We start from the raw sequence: 24,554 nt of genomic DNA, 5'->3' as shown, positions 1-24,554 counted from the left end.
CAAAATCAAAGACAATTGAGAGGTTTGGCTATACCTAATTCTATAAAGTGATTTTTTGTGTGTACCTCTCAACTTCTTAATGCAGGAAATCTGGAAAAGGCCAAATATATTGGGGGAACAAACAAATAGTACTAAAAATTGCTCTTGTATAAACTTATACAGTTGATAGAATAACAGGTCTTGCTTTAGCATTCATTTTTCTGAAGGGTATAAAGTCTGAAACTCAATGTCTATCATTATTTAGTGACTTAATTCCTAAATGATTTGTTGGAAAACCACAAATTTTATGAGGAACAAACCAACAATAAGAAGCAGAAATCTATTCATTCTGCAAAAATCTGGACAGTTGAGAGGTATAGTTCAGCCGGGGCTGTCTTTGAGTTAGCTGCCCTTCCCCCCTCACAAAATCATGGTCGATTGTGGCCTCCCCTCTGCAGCCATTCCAATGTCCCATTACTTGGCTGTTTCATCCCATTTACGATAAACACTGTAATGTGCATACTGCTTTACTTCTACGATGATTTGGATTTCATTTAAAAGTTTTATTTTACATTTTACAGCACAAACACTAATAGACATCTGCTAATCTGCTAAACAAAGCATTGCAGTCTCACAATCAAAATAGACTTAGCATTAAAACTTCTCTGCCCTTGAAACTCACATTCATTGAAATAAGCATTGAAACCCACATTCAAAGAAAATACATCTGGCCAGTGGCAGATAAAGATTAATTTTAGGCTGTTTTCAAATTATAGGCCCCTTGCACATGAAACATACATGTGTTCTTTGATACACCTTCCTGAATGTATTAAATTATATTCCTTGTATAATACAATACAGTTGGTAGAGGCCATTTTAAATTTATTGTTTTGAACATTTTTCCAGTAATCAATGAAATAAAATGCATGCACCAATAATTACAAAACTGTCCAATTCAGAACATTTCCATCATAAAAGTCTACTCAAAGTTCTACAATCCACCAGTATCAGTAAATATGCACATTTGCATAAGTAAAAGGTATCTAAATAATTCCACATTAAAGAGATCTGTAACTAATGAAGAGGTTGCTGCTAGCAGACAACTTTATATTTCATTGTTTCATCTACAAATAAAGTGCCTGTTGCCCTTGAGGAATAAATTACCTATGTTACATTACAAAATGATAAGCTAGTAATATTGCAATAGGGAATGGATGGCAAACTGATAACACGCTCATAGTTACTAGGTATCTCTGCCAAAGAGGACATTCTCAGGACTGCAGCATCCATACCCCTTTAAAAATACAGCAAAGTACAGTATCAGCAATGCATCTACATACTGTGGGAGTAGAACACACAGCCTTCTGCATCAAAAGCAAGTATCCATTTTGTTATGATATTAACAATGCAAACAGTCTCAGCATAAGCAGCACTAAACTTCTCTTCCCCTGAAGCTCTCAGCTCCTTGTAAAATCCAGTCGACACACAGCTGTATCTCTCAACTTTGCAGCACAAGAAATCTGGAAAAAGCCAAAATTTATTGGGTGGAACAAAAGCCCAAAACGAGGGACACATTTTAAACATTGCTTGTATAATCCTGGAAAGCTGATAGAATAAAATGTGTTATCACTATGTGTTTCATTGTCAGGTCTTGAACCCAGGACTCTGTGCACTATAGTCAGAGCAACATACCACTATGCAAATCAGCTGTTTCTTGAAAGACAGGAAGACTGAAACTTAAATGGCCAATAAGGGGGAAATACAGCCCCCAAACATATTAGGTTCTCACCATAGCTCTCAACCTCTTAGCACAAAAAAGCTGAACAAAGTCAATAATGGCGGAATACAGCCCCAAAAATAGGGACACATTTCAAAGATTGATCTTATAAACTTAGAAAATTGGTAGAATAAAAGGTTTTGTGTTACCATGTATTTTCTGAAGAATATGACATCTGAAATTCAAATGCCTGTCATTATTTAGTGAATTCAATCCTTCACTGATTACAAAAATCCAGAAAACCACAGTTTGTATGAGGATCAGAACAAAAATATGAGGCAAAACTCTGGACAGTTTTCACAAGTGGTGGTGGGTAGGGAATTCAGGCTCTTGCTACCTGTACCCAAGGTGCAGGGTTTGAGCCTGAGTAACTCTAGCCACCAGGTATATTTAACTGGGGCATTTCACAAACACACACACACACACACACACACACACACACACACACACACACACACACACACACACACACACACACACGCACCTTTGTTCCTGGTGGAGATGAGTATTCCCTTGCAGCAGCTTCATTCATTCCAAATGTAACATAAAATAATGAACCTTCCTGAGAGAGAATCAATCAGTAGCCATCCACATCATGTACATGACTGCAGATGTGGCAGTCCAATCCCCTTCCACTTTCTGCGGTTACAAACCACATAGACCTCTGGGCATCTTTACATTGATGCCTTCTCAGCAGTCTGGATTTAGAGAAACTAGTCACCGAGCATGCATAGTTCCAGGACTTTAACAGTCAGTTGGACTCACAGCCAGTATACTAATTATTCTATTTTGTAAAATTCTTTTTCTTTCTTTTTACAGCTGGGGGGCTGCTGTCCTGCAGTCTGATAGCACGAGCCGCCCCTGCTTAATAAGGCAGCAATATACATAGCATTATCCCATGGCAACAGTCCTCAGGAGGCATATTACCACAGCTGTTATGGAAGGAGCATGTAATGCAATGGCAGCAGTGACCATCAATACATTACCTCAAATCACAGATTGGAATATACTGTTGTAGGGCTACTAATCATCCACACCTCAACATAGCACATGTGGATAACAGAAGCATTGACATGTGCAATCTTCATAGGGTCACCAAAATCACCAAAAATTCTAGTCTTTATTATAGCCTTTAAACCAAAATCACCATATCTGTATGATGGAGGATAGTAAGGGTATGTGCATATGTGTGCATGTGTTGGATTGTTTTACATACTGCCTCTATCCATATGTGATGTGTGTACCACCCCATGACAGAATTAGCTATCACACATGCAGTGTTCTGCTGTTGTGTGTATGCATCTTTGAGATGATGACAGTGTTCTGCAGAAAAAATATTATCTGGACAGAGGGGAAAATGGGGATGTTGAATTCATGGGGCTATGTTAAAGGTTTTCCTGAGTGGGATTCAAATGAAAAGAGATTCCAAAAGATCATATACTGGCTGTAATATACCATCAACCACAGACACACACAAATACACAGCAGTTGAATAAGATCAGAATAGAACTAGGCCTGTGTATGTATAGAAAATTGATTCCTTACAATGCAAAAGTAGCATCAACACAGATGTCTAGCTTTATCATTGTCACTTTGCACTTTATAGAGGATGGCAGCATCATTGTATGCTGAGAAGAACATGTGACATAGATGGTGAGTCACATCTTGGTGTAAATTTGTCTCCGCACTCATATTTGAATGAGCATACACAAGTTGAATGCTGTGAGATTAGATCCCGAAACTATTGAGCTATACAAGCTATAGAACACAGTAGTCAATGGTCATGCCACCACAGACAGCTGAGTACAATAATGTCAGAGTGCAGTTTATAGGGGATCATACCATCACTGTATGTTGAGAAGAAAATGTTTGGAGGAATGAATGACATAGTTGTGGTCTTACATGCTGTTCTAAAATTGTCACCAGACTAATAGTTGAATGAACATACACACAAACAAGTGGACTACTGTGAGATTAAAACCCCTACCTAGCTGTTTACAGAAGCTAAAGAACACAGTACATAACACAAGCACCACAGCACAAATCTGACTTTCATTTTGTCAGAATACACTTTATAGCAGATGATAGCATCACTGTTTGGTGAGAAGATGATGTTGGTAGGAGTGGCCTACATGTCCTCTAAAATTGTCTCCTGACTGATAGTTGATTAAACACACACACACACACACACACACACACACACACACACACACACACACACACACACGCACACGCACACACACACACACACACACACGCACACACGCACACACGCACACACGCACACACACACACATGCACACACACATTGACTGTTGTACAATTAGAACCCCAAACTAGTTTTTTAGGCAAACTAGAGAAAACAGTACTTAATGCTAGTGCCACGGCACAAATAAGATTTGCATGTTGTCATAGAACACTTTATAGCAGATGACATAATCAGTGTATGGTGAGAAGATGGTGTTGGTAGGAGTGTCTCACATGTTGCTCAAAAATGGTATCCAGAATTAAAGTTAACTGAACACATGCACATACCAACACATTGACTCTAGTGAGTTTAGACCCCCTACCTACCTAGTTACACAGACCAGAGAGCACAGTACTAAACATTAGCACCACAACACAAATCTGACTTTCAATTTGTCAGAGAACACTTTACAGCAGATGACAGAATCAGTGTTTGGTGAGATAAAGATGTTGGGAGGGCTTTATGAAATTGCTATGTAGTCATGTACAAGTGTAATATTTTGTTTTTAATAAGACTTGAATGAGGACATTACTGAGTATATACACACACACACACACACACACACACACACACACACACACACGCGCACACATGCGCACACACACACACACACACACACACACACACACACACACACACACACACACACATACACACACACACACTTTGGAAACAACAGTACCGCAAATTTTGATGTATGCGTGTTCAAATTGTGATGAATTGATGCCCGTGTTGATGTATGTGTATTCATATTCTGATGAAGTAATGTCCACAGTACTAGATTTTTCTGATAATATCAATATGCTTTGATCAGTGATGACCAATGGCCAGGGTTAGTATAAACCTATAACAAATGTAACAACGCAGTTGTGCTCTTTATTTCTGTTGTGACCTTGACAGTGGACCTATTATTGAGATATCATTTGCAAGTGCATTGCTGCAGGGCACATAAGTCTGAGTAAGTATGTCTTCAGTGAAGAACATGTCCCTTCCCTTCTGTTGTGTTTAAGAATGCCTTTTGATGAGATGGAGGATAACTGGACAATAACCATAGTAATACATGGCAAACACCTGTTTACATAGCAGATCTCTGAGAAGCTCATTTGTAGGTATGTGTTAATGCATGCGAAATTCCCACTTCATGAATACAACTTAAACTTGAGAATTAGTTAAGAATATATGTTATGTGAGAAATAACTGACAGGTAATATGATGAGTGAAAAGCATATTTGTGTCCAATAACCTTGAAAGGTCTTAAATACACTGTGCAATTAATCTAACAGAGTATAATCTTATTTCTGTGCAATATCTGCTAAAGCTAAAACAGCACCCTGCACAGTAAGTAACAGCTGTGAATTTTTTGTGAAATAAATATTGTTTCCTTAGACTATTGCCAACAGGATCCTGTGCAATAAGAAGTAGCCGTGGAATTTTGTGCAAAAAATATCATGTCTCTTTAGCTTAGTAAATGTCTGTTGATATGTAAAACAGTAAATATGTAGTAGGAATGTCTCAATGTAGTAATGTGAATTGTTGTGTATGTTAGATGTTTGCACATAGAGCCTGGAATAATGTAATTTTGTTCAGTTGCACTTGTTGTGGATTCTGAATGACAGTAAAGTTTACCTTGACTTTAACTTTAACTTTGAGATATTATGTTGTTCATACTGTAGTTTATATTTGAAATGTTGTCATAACTTTTGTGACATTAAGAACTGTTGCTATTGTTTTTGCACAGAGTTAAGTGATGAGCAAACGTGGCTCTCTGCTTAAATGGAAAAATGGTAATATTTCTATTGGTTTGTCTTCCTTCATGCGAACAGGCTAAGTGGCGATGCATGGCCATTAGCATTCCAGACAGCACTGAGTGTAAAAATAACACCTGCTGTATAGATTTCCCTATGGTACCAGGTATAAGAGCAATGAGATCCTGGTAAAAGCAGATGACACAGGGTTCAAATCCAGATAATTCTTTTTTTTTTTTACAGATGGTGTCAGGATGGCATTAGCTAAGTAAATGTGATCATAACTGCAAATGTGATAAATGATGACTACAGTAAAGTATGTGTCTTCCGCAATTTTTATCACTCACTGCAGATCATAATTTAATTGTGTGTATAGCTTTCTAGAAATGACAAGGGGTGGTCCATCTTTTGAAGTGATTATTATGACTCAGTAGATAAGCTAACTATTTGTGTAGGGCCATATATCATGGAAAGTATGTGCAATATGCTTTGCCACAGTAAGGACAGTTTCTGCATCACATTAGATGAAGATTTCATCAGCAGTCAAGTCAGTCTGCAGACATCATCCAGCAACCTAATAAATGCACACACATACAGATGAGGTGGATGGGTGGGATGAGGGCAAGAAGAGATGAATCTATACCTAGCAGTGTTCTTAATGGCACATTAATGGTCATTTTTTTGCTCTGTTGTCATTATTAACATTACGTGATGTGTAGCATGAATTGAGTGACATAAGAGTAGAGAAGCGTTAGGAAAGAGACAACAGGCTTATGATAAGCAGAACAAGGTTAGCCAAATCTTGATAGCAGTAGGAATGGATGTCACTTCAAATACTCATTTTTGGGCAGTAATCAATATATCTCACTGAAAATCATAACTGTGGTAAATTTTGATATGTGGGTAATTAAATATATCATACACATATAACATCACACTAAGAAATTGTAGATCAGAGTGTATGTGCTGTATCTTTAAGAAGCATATCAAGGACTAAATTTGCACATATAAATACCGGGCATGTGCTCTTCCCAGTGCCATTTTGAGAGTGCAGCCAGAGAGTGAGCATGTACGATTGTAGTAGTTACTTTGTATATAAAATCTTTATCTGCACTTTTTTCAAATAATACAGCATTTAAACTGATTTATTTGTGTTGCATTGAATACAATCTAGATGGAAGTTGTGGCTCTGTTTTTTCAGTTAATGCTTATTAGAATTCCTGAACAGCCAGTGATAAGTGGGGGTAGTTCACGTCATTGTTATTTGGTTCCTGCCGAATATAAGGGGTACATTTTGGACTATTTTCTGCTAAAACTCTGAGTTTTGGCCAGCTAAGACCTACATGCAAACAACTGGACGTATAAGTGAATTTAAGTAAATCTTTATCTGCATTTTTTCAAATAATACAGCATTTAAATTTATTTATTTGTGTTGCATTGAATACTATCTAGCTGGAAGTTGTGGCTCTGTTTTTTCAGTTAATGCTTGTTAGAATTCCTGAATATCCAGTGATAAGTGGGGGTAGTTCACTTCATTGTTATTCGATTTCTGCCTTATTTATTTTGGATTATTTTCTGCTTAAACTCTGAGCTTTGGCCAGCTAAGACCTACGTACAATCAACTGGACATATAAGTGAATTTAAGTAAATCTTTATCTGCACTTTTTCAAATAATACACCATTTAAATTGATTTATTTGTGTTGCATTGAATACTATCTAGCTGGAAGTTGTGGCTCTGTTTTTTCAGTTAGTTCCCGACCCACCCTCCCTGCTTTTGTTTTAGTGTTAATCTTGGTGGCTTTGAAACTGCATGCCCCTCTTGTAAATTTGCATTTGGATACTCCTCCTGGGCCCATCTCATGTGCTCACTCAAAAAAAAAATGTGCACTTTTTTCACCTGCTTTTACTGTATTTGTGTTTCTCCCTACTTTATTTTGCTTTTGCTTCATCTTAAAAGTACTCAGTTGCATTTGTTACTGTTTGGTATAACTATCATTATAAGCCTTTAGGTTTAAGCACTTGGGCTTCAGACCAGTTGTTTTACATTAAGAAGGCTTGTGGTCTGCACTGTTGTGGCAGGACAGGTAGCTTACATCCTTCTAAGTTGGGAACTGCTGATTGAAGGCTCAGTGTCTGTTATTCTAAAAGTGTATTAGTTCTGGTTTAAGCACTTGGGCTTCAGGCCAGTTATTTTACATTAAGAAAGTTCATGGTCTGAACTCTTGTGGGAGGAGAGGCTGGACTCTGCCCTTTTGAGCTGGGAATTTCTGGTTAAAGGCTTATAGTGCTTGCATATTTGAACTGTTTCTTACTGAAATTGGTGTGCCTTGTTTGCTGTAGCATAGACTAGATCCAGGCCTGCTGAATCTAGCTTTGTTTGCATAACTTGAGCACTAATCCAGGCCTACTTTTTTGGAGAAGTTTCCCCTGCACTCCAGTAGCAGGAGTGTGTAGTTAAAACTTGTCTGATTGAAGAATACAGGAATGGGGCTCAGTTTTGAGAAGTTTTACTGGTTAATTGGGTAATTTGCTTAAAAGCCTTTTCTGATTGCTTGTAGTAATCTAAAGCTGTTTTAAGTGTATCTTTTACTGTTTGTAGTCATTTAAAGCTGTTTTAAGTGTATTTTTACTGTTTTTGTCTTATCTTTAAAAACATTTTTTTTCTTTGTTTCCCACCTTTCTAAGCTAGTATAGTCTAGTTTTCAGGCTAGTGCTGAATTCAGGGCTGTGTTACAATTTTCTGAGTTGCCCATACCTTACTTGGATAGAGGGAGGTTTCTCTGTTCACCTGTGAGAGAGGGAGCTTTGAGCAGCCATCTGTCCCTGGAGGAGTGGTTCCAGCCCAGAAGTTAGTAGTTTATAGTCCATTTTGGGCTAATTTCTATCTCTTTCATTTCCCTGCTGTAAAAAACGCGTTTGCACAGTTTTTCACATCCAGGCAGCGCCAGTTAGCTAGGGCTAAATTTATCCTGGCTCCACCAAGTTTCCTCTTCAGTTTTTCCCTTGAAAGTATTCTAATTCTCAGCCTAAGCACTTGAAAAGCATCCTACTGTCCAGCACTTGCTCAGACCTAATAGCAAGCACTAATATACCCAAGGCTCATTATTCACCCCTCACTAACCAAGCGACTAAGCAGCTCACCCTACTATTCAGGCACGACCAAAGGGCAATTTCAGGTATACTCTCCAGTCCAGCTGGTGAACCTGGGTATCCTGAGGCAATGTTACAACTGCTTCATGTACACAGACAACCCTCTCCTCCTACCACAAAACATTAACATATGTGAGAGATGCAATTATACAGCTAAACTGGAGGCTAAGCTCTCTCCACCCAAGACTGGAACAGGCAGTCATGAGCAGAAGGTTAACACTTGCACCACACATCCAGCCTCACATAGACATACTAAACCAGCACTGGCAAAAAATACACATAAATACACAAAATCATACTCGGAGGCTCTAAATAAAAACCTGCAAAAGCATCACAGACCTCCAAAGCAGACACCCAAACAAACTGCACCTCCCGTCACAAACCAGACAACACATAAAACATAAAATCAGTGTGCCGCACAATCACAGCCCTTAAGGTGAAATAACATACCTAACACACTAGTAATAGGCGACCCTATAGTCAGGCACACTGACGTCCCACTCACTAGGCTGGACAAGGAGAAGGTTACTGTTAGCTGCCTGTCGGAAGCCAGAATCTGCCACATAACACAAGCACTCAGGTCACTCCAGAACAAGTACAAATATGACTCTGTCATTGTTCATGTTGGTGTGAATGACCTGAGACATACCTCCCTGGACTAGATGAAAAGAGACATGGAAGAGCTCTCTGATCATGTAGCCCAGGCTGGTATGACCCTGACTCTGAGTAGCATCCTGCCCTCACCAAGAATGATACCATGGTATAAAGAAAAAATTATCAATTTCAACAATTGCTTAAGCTTCTGGTGTCATTCAAAGGGGATCCAGTGTCTGTCAGCCTGGGACGACATGCTTGACAAGCCTTATTGCTTCACAAGAGACGGCTTGCACCTGTCATCCCTAGGCTTTCGAATACTGGCCAAGGCTCTTGCTGCCTCCATAGTTCCTTTTTTAGGCAAGGCTCAAAAGTCAAAATCACCTCCATAAACATCACAAATAAAAAAATGAGGGTTATGCTACTCAATGCCAGGAGTTTAAATCTCAAAATGCACATGCTCAAAGCACTCCTCCGTATGGAGAACATCGACATCTGTGTAGTAACTGAAACCTGGTTCAAGGCTCCACAGAGCACCCCAGCACTACTGGGCTACAACTCATACCACACATTTTGGCCACAGAACATGGACCGAAACACAAAAGGAGGGGGTGTAGCCATATTCATCAAGGATACCTACACCTCCAGGTTAGTGGTGCAGCATGATACCTCCAAGATCATCCATGTGCAACTAACATCAGGCAAATCTGCAATGCAAATTGTGGCCTGCTACAGATCACCCTCAATGACCCAGGACCACCACTCCACCTTTCTGGAGACACTGGAAAACATGAAGGTCCTACCGAACACCCTGATATTGGGCGATTTCAATTACCCTACTGTTAACTGGGAAAACTACTCAAGTACAAACTCCCAGTTCCAGCACTTCATGGAATTTATCAACTCAAATGCCTTGGATCAGCTGGTAAACTCCCCTAGCAGAGGTTAAAACATATTGGACCTGGTCATCACCAACATGGGCGACAGGTGTTCCACACCAGAGGTCAACCCATCACTGGTTATATCAGACCATAAACTAATCACTCTGTATGTCCACACCATACCACCACCTCCAACCAAGGAAACCACAGTGAAAAACTTTTCTATAGCAAACTTCACCTTACTTAAGACAGAGGTGGTAAGTTTCACAGCCCTCACGCTAAAGGATAACAGTGTGCAAGATGCAGGAACCTTTACAAATGCACTCTATGAGCACCTACAAGGATGCATGGATCATGCCATCCCTAGCAAAAACAAGACTCACCTCCCTAAGAGAAGGAAACCAGTCTCGTGGACCCCTGCCATAAACAGGCTATATAATAGAAGGAGAAAGCTAGTTCAGAAAAAAAGCAAATCCCAAGAAGGAAAGATATCACTGATCAGTATCAGTAAGAAACTAAGGTCCCTCATAAAATCCTCCAAGGCTAACTTTGAAAGAAAAATAGCCAATGATTCGAAAGATAACCACAAAGCCTTCTTTAGCTATATCAAGAATCTAAGTGGCAACTCACAGATATGCTCTGAGCTAGTGCAAAATAGCACAAAATATACTGAACCCACTGATACTGCCAACATCCTGGCAGATAGATTCAGTGCAAACTTCGCCCCCCTCTCACCCCCAAAAGGGCCCACAACAATACCGGAAAAGTGTAATGTCCTGAAATCACAGACGCACAGGTGAAAACAGCCCTTTCAAAAGCCAAAAGCACAGCGTTAATGGGGCCAGATGGTGTCCCAGGCTGTGTCTTGCATGAACTACAGAACGAACTAACCCCCCACCTAAACACACTGTTTAACCTCAGCCTCTCCACAGGCTATGTGCCCAAAGAATGGTGCACAGCAACGGTTATTCCGCTCCACAAAGGAGGGGCCACAACTGACCCTGGTAACTATCGCCCCATAAGCCTGAGTAGCCTGGCCTGCAAGGCTGTGGAGCGCATCATCATGGAACACATTAACAAAGACATTGGGAACCTCCAAACACTTGACTTGACCCAGTTTGGCTTTGTTAAGGGCAGATCATGCCTACTAAACCTGGTTGACTTCTTCGAGACAGTCACCAAGGCCATAGATGAGGGGAAGGTAATTCACACAGCCTACCTTGACCTTGCCAAGGCTTTTGACACCATTCCCCACTCAGGAATTATAGAAAAGCTCACCAGCCTGAACATAAACCCCTACGTCACGAGATGGGTTGCCAACTGACTTGCAGACAGAACTCACACGGCAAGAATAGCAGGCTCCAGGTCTGACTCTAAACCAGTCACAAGTGGTATCCCACAAGGCTCGGTTCTGGGACCCCTACTGTTTGGCATATACATCTCAGAAGTACAGGCAAACACAGGAGGACTATGGCTAACCAAGTTCACTGATGACTTCAAACTGGGAGCCATAATTGACTCTCCAGCTGACACGGATATCCTCCACAAGGGCCTTACTGAGACGGACACCTGGTGTCAAAGTCATGGTCTCAAGCTAAATGCCAAAAAATGCATAGTCATCCCGTTTGGGAAAAACAAAACACCCATGAATTACCACATAGGTGGCAGCCCCCTTAATACAGAAGAGGTAATAAGAGATCTGGGGACCCAGGTAGATAGTAATCTTTCCTTTGCCAAAGTAGTTAGGAAATCCTTCTATGTAGCCCATCTAATTACTAATGGATTCACATCTAGAAATAAAGAGGTTATAATGCCCCTCTACTCATCACTCATCAGACCCATCATAGAGTACAATGCCCCATTTGGGATGTACCTCACAAAACACTTCCAACAGCTGGAAAGACCACAAAAGTACCTCACCAAGAGGATTACTGGCCTCAAACATATGTCCTATGCAGCTCAACTGGAAAAACTCCAGCTGTACTCAGTCGCATATTGTTTACTCCATGGTGATCTCTGCCTGACTTACAAAGCCATATCCATCTCAGAATTGATGGACATGCTCCACCTAAAGAAATCCAAGTCACTGCGAGACACTCGCTCTAGTGAGCTAAACCTCACCACAACAATAAATAGAACATGCTGGAGGGATAGATTCCTGTCACAGAGACTCCCCATGCTTTGGAACAAAATTCCTAACTACAATAGGCAGAACCCCACACTAACACTCTTCAAGAGAAACCTTGACGAGTGAATGGGTAACAGAAAATACACCCCCGGGATAACTTCATTGGCTCTTCTTGACAGAGGCACAGTTAATTAATCAATGGGATGGCAAAAGCTGACACTCTGGCTAAGCTTATAAATGCCCTTGGGCAGATAGCCTAGTACCTACCTATGAACCTATAAGTTACTGTCAGTAAACTTCTATCGTGATGTGTTTGTATACAATAAAGCTGCTTGAACAGAACCCATGAAGACTCTTCTATTGTATCCAAAGTAGGAGAGTGACATGGTGTCAGAACTGGGACTCCAAAGAAAGATATTCAGAGCTATGTTGTGTAGATATGACAGTGAAGGTAAACTAAGAGAAATGAGCATGAAAAAGAGCCAGAAAAGAATCAAAGTTAATGAGAATTTGCACAAACTGCTTATTTTATAAAAAAATAAAGCAGAGTATTACAAGGGTGCAAACTGAAAAAAAAGATAAAACAGCGTATTACAAGGGCAAAAACAGCATTATTAAACAAGCAGGAGGCACAAAAGGTTTATTAACTAAGCAAAATTGAGTATGTTTAAAGCAAGACAAGTCTGTTTGAAGCAAAGTGAGAATGTTGAGAGTAAAATGTGCACCATAAAAGTACAATATGCATGAAAAGAGATTAAATGAGCAAAACAAAGTGTGTAAAAGTGTGTACAATGTGTGCTTATTACTGTGCATGCATTCCGAAAAGTTTGTTTGTGTACAAAGTGCAACTATTTTGTGACGTACAGTCAAAGTATAGCCATTTCAAAAAGTTTCTTGTGCTGGGTGTGTCTATTCGCAAAGTGCCGCCATTGCAGTGTTTCTTGCACTGTAAAGAATTGCCTAGCAAGGTATCATCATTTTGGGGAAATGTCAGTGTGCTGTGTACAGTTTATTTGCAAATTGCAATTACTTTGAAATGTTACTGACTCTGAGCTTCTCTTGCCCAGTTCATTCACATTGTGCAGTTATTTGAAATGTTTCTTACACTGATGAGGAGTAGTACAGTAATTTCAAGAGTATTACAGTGCCCGAGAGACTTATTTCACAAAGTTCAGTTATACAGAGGCTTGTGCTATTGGGGAAAGTTACAAATATTGGCATAAATTTCCGGCATATGTGTATGTGTTCATGCTTATTTGCAAAACTCTTCACTGGTATGTGTTAATATGGCAATCAGAATTTTGAAAGCACTTACCACATGTATTTGATCAGAATATTGCAGAGAACTGGAGAACATTTGAGCAAGAGTATGATATGTTTATACAAGGGGCTTATTCAGATAAAGATGCATGCACCAGGGTACTCATTTTGCTAAACCTAGCAGGGTTAGAGGCCATTGAAAGAGACCGTTCATTTGTGTATGCACCAGCAGTATATGAGGGAGAAGGTGAAAATCATCATATTGTTGTACAGGCTGAATCAAGGGAAGACCCCGAGTATTTGAAGTGCAAATTCAGAGAAATGTGTAAGCCACAGACAAATATTACATTAGGGAGGCATTTTTTTTACATGAGATATCAGAAACCAGGGGAAACTTTTGCAGCTTATATAACTGACCTGAGAAACAAAGCTAAAATGTGTCAGTTTGGTGACTTAAAAGATGAGTTAATAAAAGACAGACTCATGTGTGGTATTAATAGTGGTACTGTGAGAAAGATTTAGCTTCGTGATAGTGATTTAACATTAAGTAAAGCCATAGACATTTGTCAAATCCATGAAGTTATAGAAAAACACCCAAGTATGCTTGCAAGTGACAAGAGCATGGTTTCAGTAGGCTCCAGCAAATGTAGATAGCATGCAACATGTGGAAAACAGAAGTAGGCATAAGCACATGGCAGCCACAACCCCTGCTGGTTCACCATGGAAACCACGTAGCTTTCCAGCAAGTTCTAAGACCAGTTCAGTTAAAGGAGTATGCTCAGTGCAGTACAAATGTGAATCAGCAAAACCCAAGTCCAGCTTTATTGTTAACTGTAGCAATTGTGGTGTCAATCATGAGTTTAAAAGAGAGAAATGCTTAGCGTTTGGTCAGCAATGTCACAGGTGTAAAAAAATAGAGCCATTTTTGAAAGTTTTGCAAATCAAGCAAACCCCACACAGTTGTAAAGAAGGGTCACACACAAGTAGAATTGCAGCAGTCCACTTTTTATGTAGATGGTGTTTCAGTGATTGGTGAAAGAGCTGATGTAGTGAATTTATTGGCAAAAATCAAAGTGTTTTGTACAGTTTGGATCAATGGTAAATCCACAGAGCTTAAAGTAGACACTGGTCCAAATTGTAATGTTATATCAAGCAGACACATTTGCTCAAGTGAGAACTAATGAACAACTCATTGTGGCCACTAATGGGAAACTTGTTGCTTATGGAGGTGAAGAAATTCAGACTGAAGGCTCAGTGATGATTACATGTTATTTGGCTAAGAACTGTTACATCTTGTTATTCTATGTAGTCTGAAGACCAGTACAATCATTATTGGGTCTCAAAGACAGCTTGAGAATGAATCTGCTTTCTTTTACCAAAGAAGTTCATCACATAAGTGCATATCCTAATTCCAATTTTTCTGAAACCATTTTCTCAGAGTATGCTGATGTTTTCGATGATAAGTGGGGTAAACTCCCAGCTGTGTATTCAATGAAGTTAGACCCAGTGGTCACTCCAGTAGTCAGACCAGTAAGAAGAGATCCGATAGCTATGCAGGATAAAGTCATGGCTCAGTTGGATAAAATGGTACAGCAAGGTGTAATTTGCCCAGTTACAGAACCAACTGAATGGGTGTCATCTATGGTAGCAGCTCACAAAAAAGGCTGAGATGAAATCAGAATATGTATTGACCCAAGAGATCTGAACAAAGCATTAAAGAGACCACATCATCCAATGCGTACAGTCGAAGAGGTCACAGCTCTAATACCGAATGCCACTGTTTTTTTTCTGTCTTGGATGCAAAAAGTTCATTTTGGCAAGTGATGCTTGATTGCAAATCCTCATTACTAACCACTTTTGTTACCCCATTTGGGAGATACAGATTCCTAAGAATGCCATTTGGAATAAATTTTGCAAGTGAAGTCTTCCAGCATGCAATGGAGCACATTTTTTTTGTTATCCTTGTGCCATAACAGTAGATGATTTATTGGTTGGAGGCAATGGTGAAGCAGAGAATGACAGAAACCTAAAGAGAGTTCTAGACAGAGTACGTGAAGTAAACTTGAAGCTCAACCCTCTGAAGTGCAAATTCAGACTACCTGAAGTTATATATGTAGGTCCTTTATTTACCAGTACTGGCTTGAGACCAGATCTGACCAAGCAAGCAGCTATTCTTGAGATGACAGCATCAGATAATGTTCAAGCTCTACAGCGTTTCCTAGGCATGGTCAACTATTTAGGCAAGTTTGTACCAGACTTCAGAGAGTTGACAGCACCTTCAAGAGAGTTGATGCACAAAAATGTTACATGGTCATGGTTAGAACAGCACCAGAAGGCACTTGAAGACCTTAAGCAGAAAATTGCTGCTCCACCTACATTAAGGTACTATAATGTAAATAAGCCAGTCACCCTTTCTTGTGATGCTTTAAAATTTGGTCTTGGCACAGTTATGCTTCAAGAGGGCAGACCAGTAGCCTATGCATCTAGAACATTTCCCCAAACTGAAATGCAATATGCTCAAATTGAGAAAGAACTTTTGGCAATAGTATTTGCATGTTCATCCATGACCCCATGCATTTGACTCATTCCCCATCAAGTGGTGATCATTTGACATCTCAGAGCCTTTCCTAACCCTAGCATCAGGAATATGAGGCTTCAAGTGTGGAGATATAACTGCAAAGCCAGTCACTGCTTTTTTTATAATCAAGTGTTGTGGCATGAAGTTCACTTAAAAGCAGAATTGTGTTCAAAAAAACTATGTCTGTTTTGACAGTTCATATCTACCATAGAAGTCTAATAACATTTTGCCCTTTAGGTACAGACTTAGCTAGCCATATCCTCCTGACTTATCATTCAGAAATGTTCATAATTCTGATGTGTGTGAATGAGTCACTGCTATATCCAATTCACTAAAGACTAATTGTTTTTCTCTCCACCATATTTTGTCTCTCTCTCTCTCTCAAAAGTACCCTGCTCTCCAAACTGCTGATCCTGCAGTGGTAAATAAGAATCTGCCTGCCTGGTGACAAAGGACCCTTTCCATAATTCCTGAGGTCTCTTCACACTGCCTTCTATTCCCTGTATCCTCTCACAAAAGGAAGAAAGAAAGTATGTGTTGTCCCATAAACTGGCAGTAGAACCTATATTTGTAACTATTGCTTCTGGGGTTTAATGCACATATCCCAGCCAGGACAGCCAGTAGCCATACCCCCTTTTGGTCCTGTAACCAGCATACCTTCCCATTCCCTTACTCTAGCCTCCTTTTAGCTGTAAATGCCTCTTTCCTTAGTCCTAGACCAGCTAACTCCCTTTAGAACCTACCATTGTAATATATTTCTGACCACTAGGTGGCACATTATCCAGTCCTACCTAGGTTCATAGGTTCATAGGTCAGTACTAAGCTAACTGCCCTTTTGGGCCATTTGAAGCCTAGCCAGTTACCCCATATGAGAATCAAACCCTGCACCTTGTGTCTTTAAGGTAAACACCTTAACCATTATGTCATCCTCCCACCCTGACTTACTTATCCCACTTTCTTACAGTGTTTCTACATTACATCCCTGATGTCTTATATTAGCTCTTAATGATATCCTGCTTTATCATTTTACTCTTACTGCCTACACCCAGCTATCCTGATATTCTCTACCACTGATTTACTTATCTCTGTACTTACCCACACTAAACTTACCTTCAGTATTCTGCGTTTTACTGATTGTTCTTCCTGAAGCTGCTCCTCTACTTGTCTCCACCTGCTCCGTTCGCTGTGCAGGCTCACTCCGCTCCCCTACCCTGACCCTATTTCCACCTGCCCCCAATACCCCTAGCCTTATACTACAAACCACACCCTCTTCCCCTCTCAACCAATCACAAGGTTACCACACCCCTTTAACTTTGCACCGATCACTAGAAAATACTCCACAAGGCCCTAACCTAACCCCACCTTCTCTAGCCAATCCCTTCCACTCCCTTCAAAACTCCTACCTTCCACATACGAGTCTTATTACTACTCCTTACCTCCTACATTGCACCTTACAACTAAATTCTCCCAATGACTAAACTACCTACCTCTGAATATTTAAAGCTGCTCCTTTTTATAATACTTCTACCTTCTCTAACTATAGCCTACCTTTTAACCTCTGATGAAAAACCATTATGTCCACAATTGCACTATCCCTCAAAGCAAACAGCCATGCTGTCTCTTGTTGTCTCCCTAAACCACATAAACATGACATCTATACCATGCTACCTACTAGCAAAGTATCATAGACTATCCCACATTAGGTATAGCTATCTAAAAACTAGGAAGTCTCTAAACCAACACTGTATATCCCAAAATCCTAAATCTTGATCAAATGTCCACTTATTAATAGATGGAGACATTCCTCCAAACCCAGGCCCAAGGAACACTTTTACTACCCAAGCCCATAGCCCTAAGCCCTCTAGTAAACTAACCCCCTCCAAATCTCCCAACTCACTCTTAATAGCACATCTCAATATATGAAGCATAAATAATAAAGTTGCTCAACTCCATGCCCTCTTGGATGTTCACTCATTTGACATCCTGTGCCTGACAGAAACCTGGTTAAAACCTATAACTCAAGACAATGTAGTTATCCCACCCGGATACAATATCTTAAGGCAAGACCATGTAGCCAAGAAGGGAGGGGGGTAGCTATTCTATACAAAGCAGGGCTTCAAGTTACTGCTTCTGACTACAAACCACCTCAGGACAATAATGCCAAAATCCTTACTGCTAAATTACAGCTTAATAGTCATAAATTCATCTATATAATCTGTATCTATCTGCCGCCTGATAATAACACCAACACCCTGGAAAATATCCTTAACTGGCTATCACTAAACTTCCCACAAGAAACTATAGTCCTCTGTGACTTTAATATTGACTGGAAGTGCTGTAGCAATGAACACCCTACTATCCATATTAACCTACATGTTTTTTCTCAAACCATTACCTCCCCAACCAGGATAAATAAACCCAATAAAAAGAAGCTATCTTAGACTGGATTCTTACAAATAACCATCACCAACCATATGATGTAGGGACCTTCCCTGATGATGTGAGTGACCACTTACTTACCTATATCATCAGGCATAAGATCAATATACCCTTCCCACCCACACTAACAACTCGGACCAATAAAAACGTTAACCCAGATGGCTTCCAAAGTGAACTTGGGGCATGTGATTGGTCACCCTTAAAATATCTCCCACTAGAGTAAGCTGCAAATTACTTCAATTTTAAATTCCTAGCCATTCTAGAACATCACACACCAACCCACTCTATCAGAATTAGGACTAAACCAGCCCCATGACTTACAAACGAAACCAGGCACAAAATCTAACTTAGAAATAAATGCTGGGCCAAATGGCAAACTGCAAAAAAACCCATAGATCAGCAGAAATTTAGACAGCTGAGAAATAACACAAAGAAAGCTATACTCTCAGGTAAAAGAAACTTTTACTTAGAACTCCAGAAAACCCACCAAAATAAACCACAAAATTTTGGGCAACCATTAACAAACTTCTTCACCCAGGTCATTCCATTACATCAACCCCACAGGGCACTGACCATGAGAATCCCAAGCATACTGCCAATACCTTCAATACCTTTTTCACAGAAGCCATTCAAACTCTTGACAATCAGCTATCACCTGACAGCTTAACTTTGCTAACCTCAAGTACTAGCCCACTCCCTCCATTTCACTTGCAACCAGTCCCAACATCACGCATTCTCACCCTTATCCGAAAACTTAAACCAACTACCCCATCAGCTGACCAACTACCTGCTGAATATCTGCAAATAACAGCCATATCCATAGCCTATCCCATTTCCATCCTGATTAACAGAACCATAATTGAAGGCAACATCCCAACTATCTGGAAAATCTCTCACATTATCCCCCTACATAAAGGTGGTAACTCCAACAAATTGTCAAACTATCGCCCCATACCCTTACTTTCTCCTCTGGCAAAAATAATGGAAAAATGCATCCATAGACAACTCCTAGACCACCTTATCCAAAATAACTTGCTTTCTAAATGTCAACACGGATTTAGGCCATTCCACAGGACTACCACTGCCCTCTTATCCTTTTCTGACTGCATTAATAAAAAACGTAACAATATGCTTTCCTCTGCACTCTTTATTGACCTTTCAAAAGCATTCGATATGGTCAACCATCAGATACTTTTAAATATCCTCAAATCCCTCTCACTAGATGCACTAGCTATAAAATGGTTCCATTCTTACTTGGACAATAGATAGCAGGCTGTGCTATGGGATAATAATCTATCTACCCACTTCCCCATTACCCTTGGTGTCCCCCAAGGATCCATATTAGGACCTTTGTTGTTCTCAATTTTTATTAACGATCCTCACTCAGTAATTCCCCTAGCTACTTGTATTCAATATGCAGACAATTCCACACTAATATGCTCAGCCTCCTCACCATCTGAGCTACAGTCCCTTACCCAAAAGGTATTTAATACAGTAGAACAATGGTTTACTCAGCGCTGCCTCCTTTTGAACCCCAAAAAATAAAACTCTTGATCTTCACTCCTACCCAGACGTCCTCCACAGTAGATTTCACTGTCACATCTCACAATGGTACACTCATATCTCCCGATCCAACAACCAAACTCCTTGGAATAACAATTGACAACAATCTTAACTTTGACACTCATATTAACAACACAATAAAAACTGCAAATAGAAAACTGGGCTCCCTCTATAGGATCAAACATTCCTTTCTCCAGCAGCCAGAATAACTATTGCCCATACCCATCTAATGTCTACACTCCTCTATGCCTCACCAATATATACTAAGCTGTCTTAAAATAACCTCAGCAAACTTGAAAACTCCTACAACAACATTGCCAGATTTGCCACTGGCAATCCATTTAGAACCCACCACTGTTGTAATCTAAAGCAGCTAGGATGGCTTAAGTTACAAAATCAACTAAAATTTCACCAACTTACCATTGCCCACAAGACTCTTTACCAACCTACTAATACTCCAATGCTTTCAACCCTCATTACCCCCTATAAAAATCTTAACACCTTACGCCCTTCAAATAAACTACTTGTTACAAGATGTAAATCCAACAACCTGGCTGGAGAATCTCTGTTCTCCAATACTGTTGGGCACAACTGGAACCTACTCCTCAGTGAACTTGTATCACTATCCTCAATATCACTTTTCAAATCTAAACTGAAATTATATCTTAGAACACACTGGCTATGCCCCTGTATTTACCCAGACTAACTCCATCATTTTATTACTAGCTACTGCTTACACTCTACCTCTCTCTGCTATATCCAGTTTCCAGAATAACAAAGAGAAGTTTATTCTTGTAGGCACTACCTTTGTTTGTAGTGATTTCTTTCTTATTTGTTATATGTATGTGAGTGGTTTATGATTTACTTGTGGAATTACCTGTTATTATTTGCTAAATTGTATTTACCTGCAAATTTCTTTGAAATGTGATCTTGGAGCTTATCTCCCCGGGCCTCTGCTAAAAATGGACATGTATCCAGTTAGACTAGCCCGGTCAACAAATGTAAAATAAAATAAATAAATAAAAATAAATAAATGTGAGCAGGGACACTCCTTAGTATGACTGCAAAGTCGGTAGGTCGTACCCTATTGAGCACAGCAGCCAAAGGTTCTGACAGCATAGACTGTTCTGAATAGCTGGTATTGTCATATTTACAAATACAAAACAGTTTTCTTTTGTGCAATTTGCAGTCATGGTGAGGTGACTCTGTCCTGTAATGGCAGAAAATTGTGCTCTAAGATATACAGACTGGGGTTTATGATTATCAATACACTCACAGCGAGCTTAGCCTGTGGGGCATCTCTTGAGTGTTTGAGATTCCACCCCAGATAAGAAATTTGTTCCAGAACTAATGTGGTGTGTATAAGCAAGACAAGTCAAATCTAGCCAGTACTTTTTAACCCATCACACAGGAGTTAGCACCTTCAAGCCAACAACCAGTTTGTATCACCAGGGTATGCTTCATCCTAATATGTCTTATAACTGCCTGCCAGTCTACTGGCATCACATCTGAACCCCAGCCCTCACCTTTTGCATAGTGAGCCCACAAAGTGATTCAAGACAGATTTTTGGGTAAAAGACTACCAGGCTATTAGAGGTCACTAGATCACCAAGTACTTGAACAAGAAACATCTCAGTAGGTGGTTTCAGAGGTAGGTCATGGTATCCTTAATTAAAGATTAGGTAAGGTTCTCCATTTCTTTAAATAAATTATTGCAGGAGTCAGATTTTTGGATCAGTGGTTGAAGCTTCATTTTAAAGGTTCATAGATTCATAGGTGCATACTAGGCTAATGGACCTGGAGCCTTTACAAGCCTAGCCCATAGGATTACCCTGGCATTGTGCCACCCGACCTTAGTTCCCAGTGCCTTTGTCGAGTAAAGCCTCTGGAGTGATCCCTGTGGTGAATTTTCTATTTCCCATACACTCATCAAGATTTCTCTTGAAGAGGGCTGGAGAGGTGCTCTGTTTGACATGTATGGGAAGTCTGTTCCATAGCATGGGAGTCTCTGGGTTATGAACCTGTCCCTCCAGCATGTTCTGTTGATTGTGGCAATGAGGTTGCAGTCTCTGGAGCGTGTGGTGCAGAGGGATTGAGATTTCTTCAGATGTAGCATTTCTAACAGAGCTGGGTCAGACATGGCTTTGTAAGTCAAGCAGAGATCATCTCTAAGTAGGCGATATGAGACAGACAATAGTTGGAGTTTTTTAGTCTGTCCATATAGGACAAATGTTTAAGGCCTAGGATTCTCTTTGTGAGGTACTTTTGTGGCCTCTCCAGTTGTTGCAGGTGTTTAGTGAGGTACATGCCAAATGGGGAATTGTACTCAATGATTGGCCTAAGGAGGGAAGAGTAGAGGGAGACAATGACCTCTTTCTTCCTGGATGCAAAACTCTTAGTAATGAGATGTGTACATAGAAGGACTTTCTGACCACAGTGGCACTGTGGTGGTCAAAAGAGAGTTTGCTGTCAACCTGTGTTCCCAGATCTCTTATAATGCCTTCTGTGTTAAGTGAACTACCATCGATGTGGTAATTCATGGGAACCGGGTTTTTCCCAAAGGAGATGACGACACATTTTTTGGCACTGAGCTTAAGGCCATGGTTCTGACACCAGTTGTTGGTCTCAGTGAGGCCTTTCTGTAGGATGTTAACATCACTTGGGATGTTAATAATAGCTCTCGGCTTGCAATTGTCTGTGAACTTTGTCAGCCAGAGTCCTTTCGTGTTGGCCTGGACTTCAGAGAAGTAGATACCAAACAGGAGAGGACCCAGGACCGAACCCTGTGGGACTCCACTCGTGACTGGTCAGTGGTCTGACTTGGAGTCAGCTACTTTCACACTGTGGGTTCTACCTGTTAGCCAGTTTGCAACCCACTTAGTAATATAGGGGTTGATGCCTAGCTTAGTGAGTTTCTCTATGATTCCTGAGTGGGAAATGGTATCAAAGGCCTTGGCCAGATCGAGGTAGGCTGTATGAACCACCTTGCCTTCATCCACAGCTCTGGTGACTGACTCAAAGACGTTGACCAAGTTGAGCAGGCATGATCTACTCTTCACAAAACCAGACTGTGTGGGATCCAGAGTTTGGAGATTCCCTATATCTTTGTTTATTAGGTCCATAATGATGGATTCCATAGCTTTGCATATCAGACTCATCAGGCTAATGGGGTGATAGTTCCCAGGGTCTGTAGTCGCTCTAACTTTGTGGAGAGGGATGACTGTAGAAGTGAGCCATTCGGTAGGGACAAAGCCTGATGTGAGGCTGTGATTGAACAGGGCGCACAGGTGAGGTGCCAGTTCACTCTGTAGTTCATGTAGAACACAGCTAGGGATATTGTCAGGTCCCATAGAAGCTGTATTCTTGGCCTTATACAGTGTTGTTTTAACCTGTGCAGCAGTAATACTGGGTGCCTGACAATCTACTGGTGTTGTGACTGGACCCTTAGTGGGGGAGAGAGGGGTAAAGTTGGCACTGAATCTGTTGGCAAGTATATTGGCAGTATCTGTTGGCTCAGTATAGGAGGTACCATTGTGCAGTAGCTCAGAGCACATCTGGGTATTGCCGTGGAGATTCTGTAGGCCTTGTGGTTGTCTTTACTATCTGCTGCAATTCACAGCTAGCTTTAGAAGATTTCATGAGGGATCTTAACTTTTTGTTAAGGCTGATAAGGGAGTTTTTCCAGTCTTGGGACTTCACCTTATTCCACATCAGTTTCCTCCTTCTGTTGTAGAGTTTGTTTATGGCAGGGGATCACTAGATTGGCTTCCTTTTTTTGGAGGAGAGCTTCTTGGTTCTATTGGGTAGGGCGAGATCCATGCATTTGTGTACGTGTTCGTACAGTGCATTGGTGTATGATTTAGCGGTTATGCAACTGATCTCCATTTGAATGGGTGCAGTGAAATTAGCCACCTCTGTTTTTAGGAGCCTGAAGTTAGCTTTGGAGAAGTTTTTCATGGTGGTTACCTTTGTGGGGGGGTGGGAGGGATGTGGATTTCCAAGGTGATTAGTTTGTGGTCTGATCTAACCAGGGAGGAGTTAACTATTGGTGTAGAGTAATGGTCGCCCATGCTAGTAATGACCAGATCAAGGATGTTGCTACCTCTAGTGGGGGTAAGAATGAGCTGGTCTAGAGCATTGGAATTAATGAATTCCAGGAAATTGGGCAAGTGTATTGGTACATGAGTAGTTTTCCCAGTTAATAGAGGGGT

This window comes from Protopterus annectens, chromosome 2.part0 (assembly GCF_019279795.1).
Source record: "Protopterus annectens isolate FY-2018-M chromosome 2.part0, PAN1.0, whole genome shotgun sequence".
NCBI lineage: Eukaryota > Metazoa > Chordata > Ceratodontiformes > Protopteridae > Protopterus > Protopterus annectens.
This window is presented reverse-complemented; position numbering follows the sequence as displayed.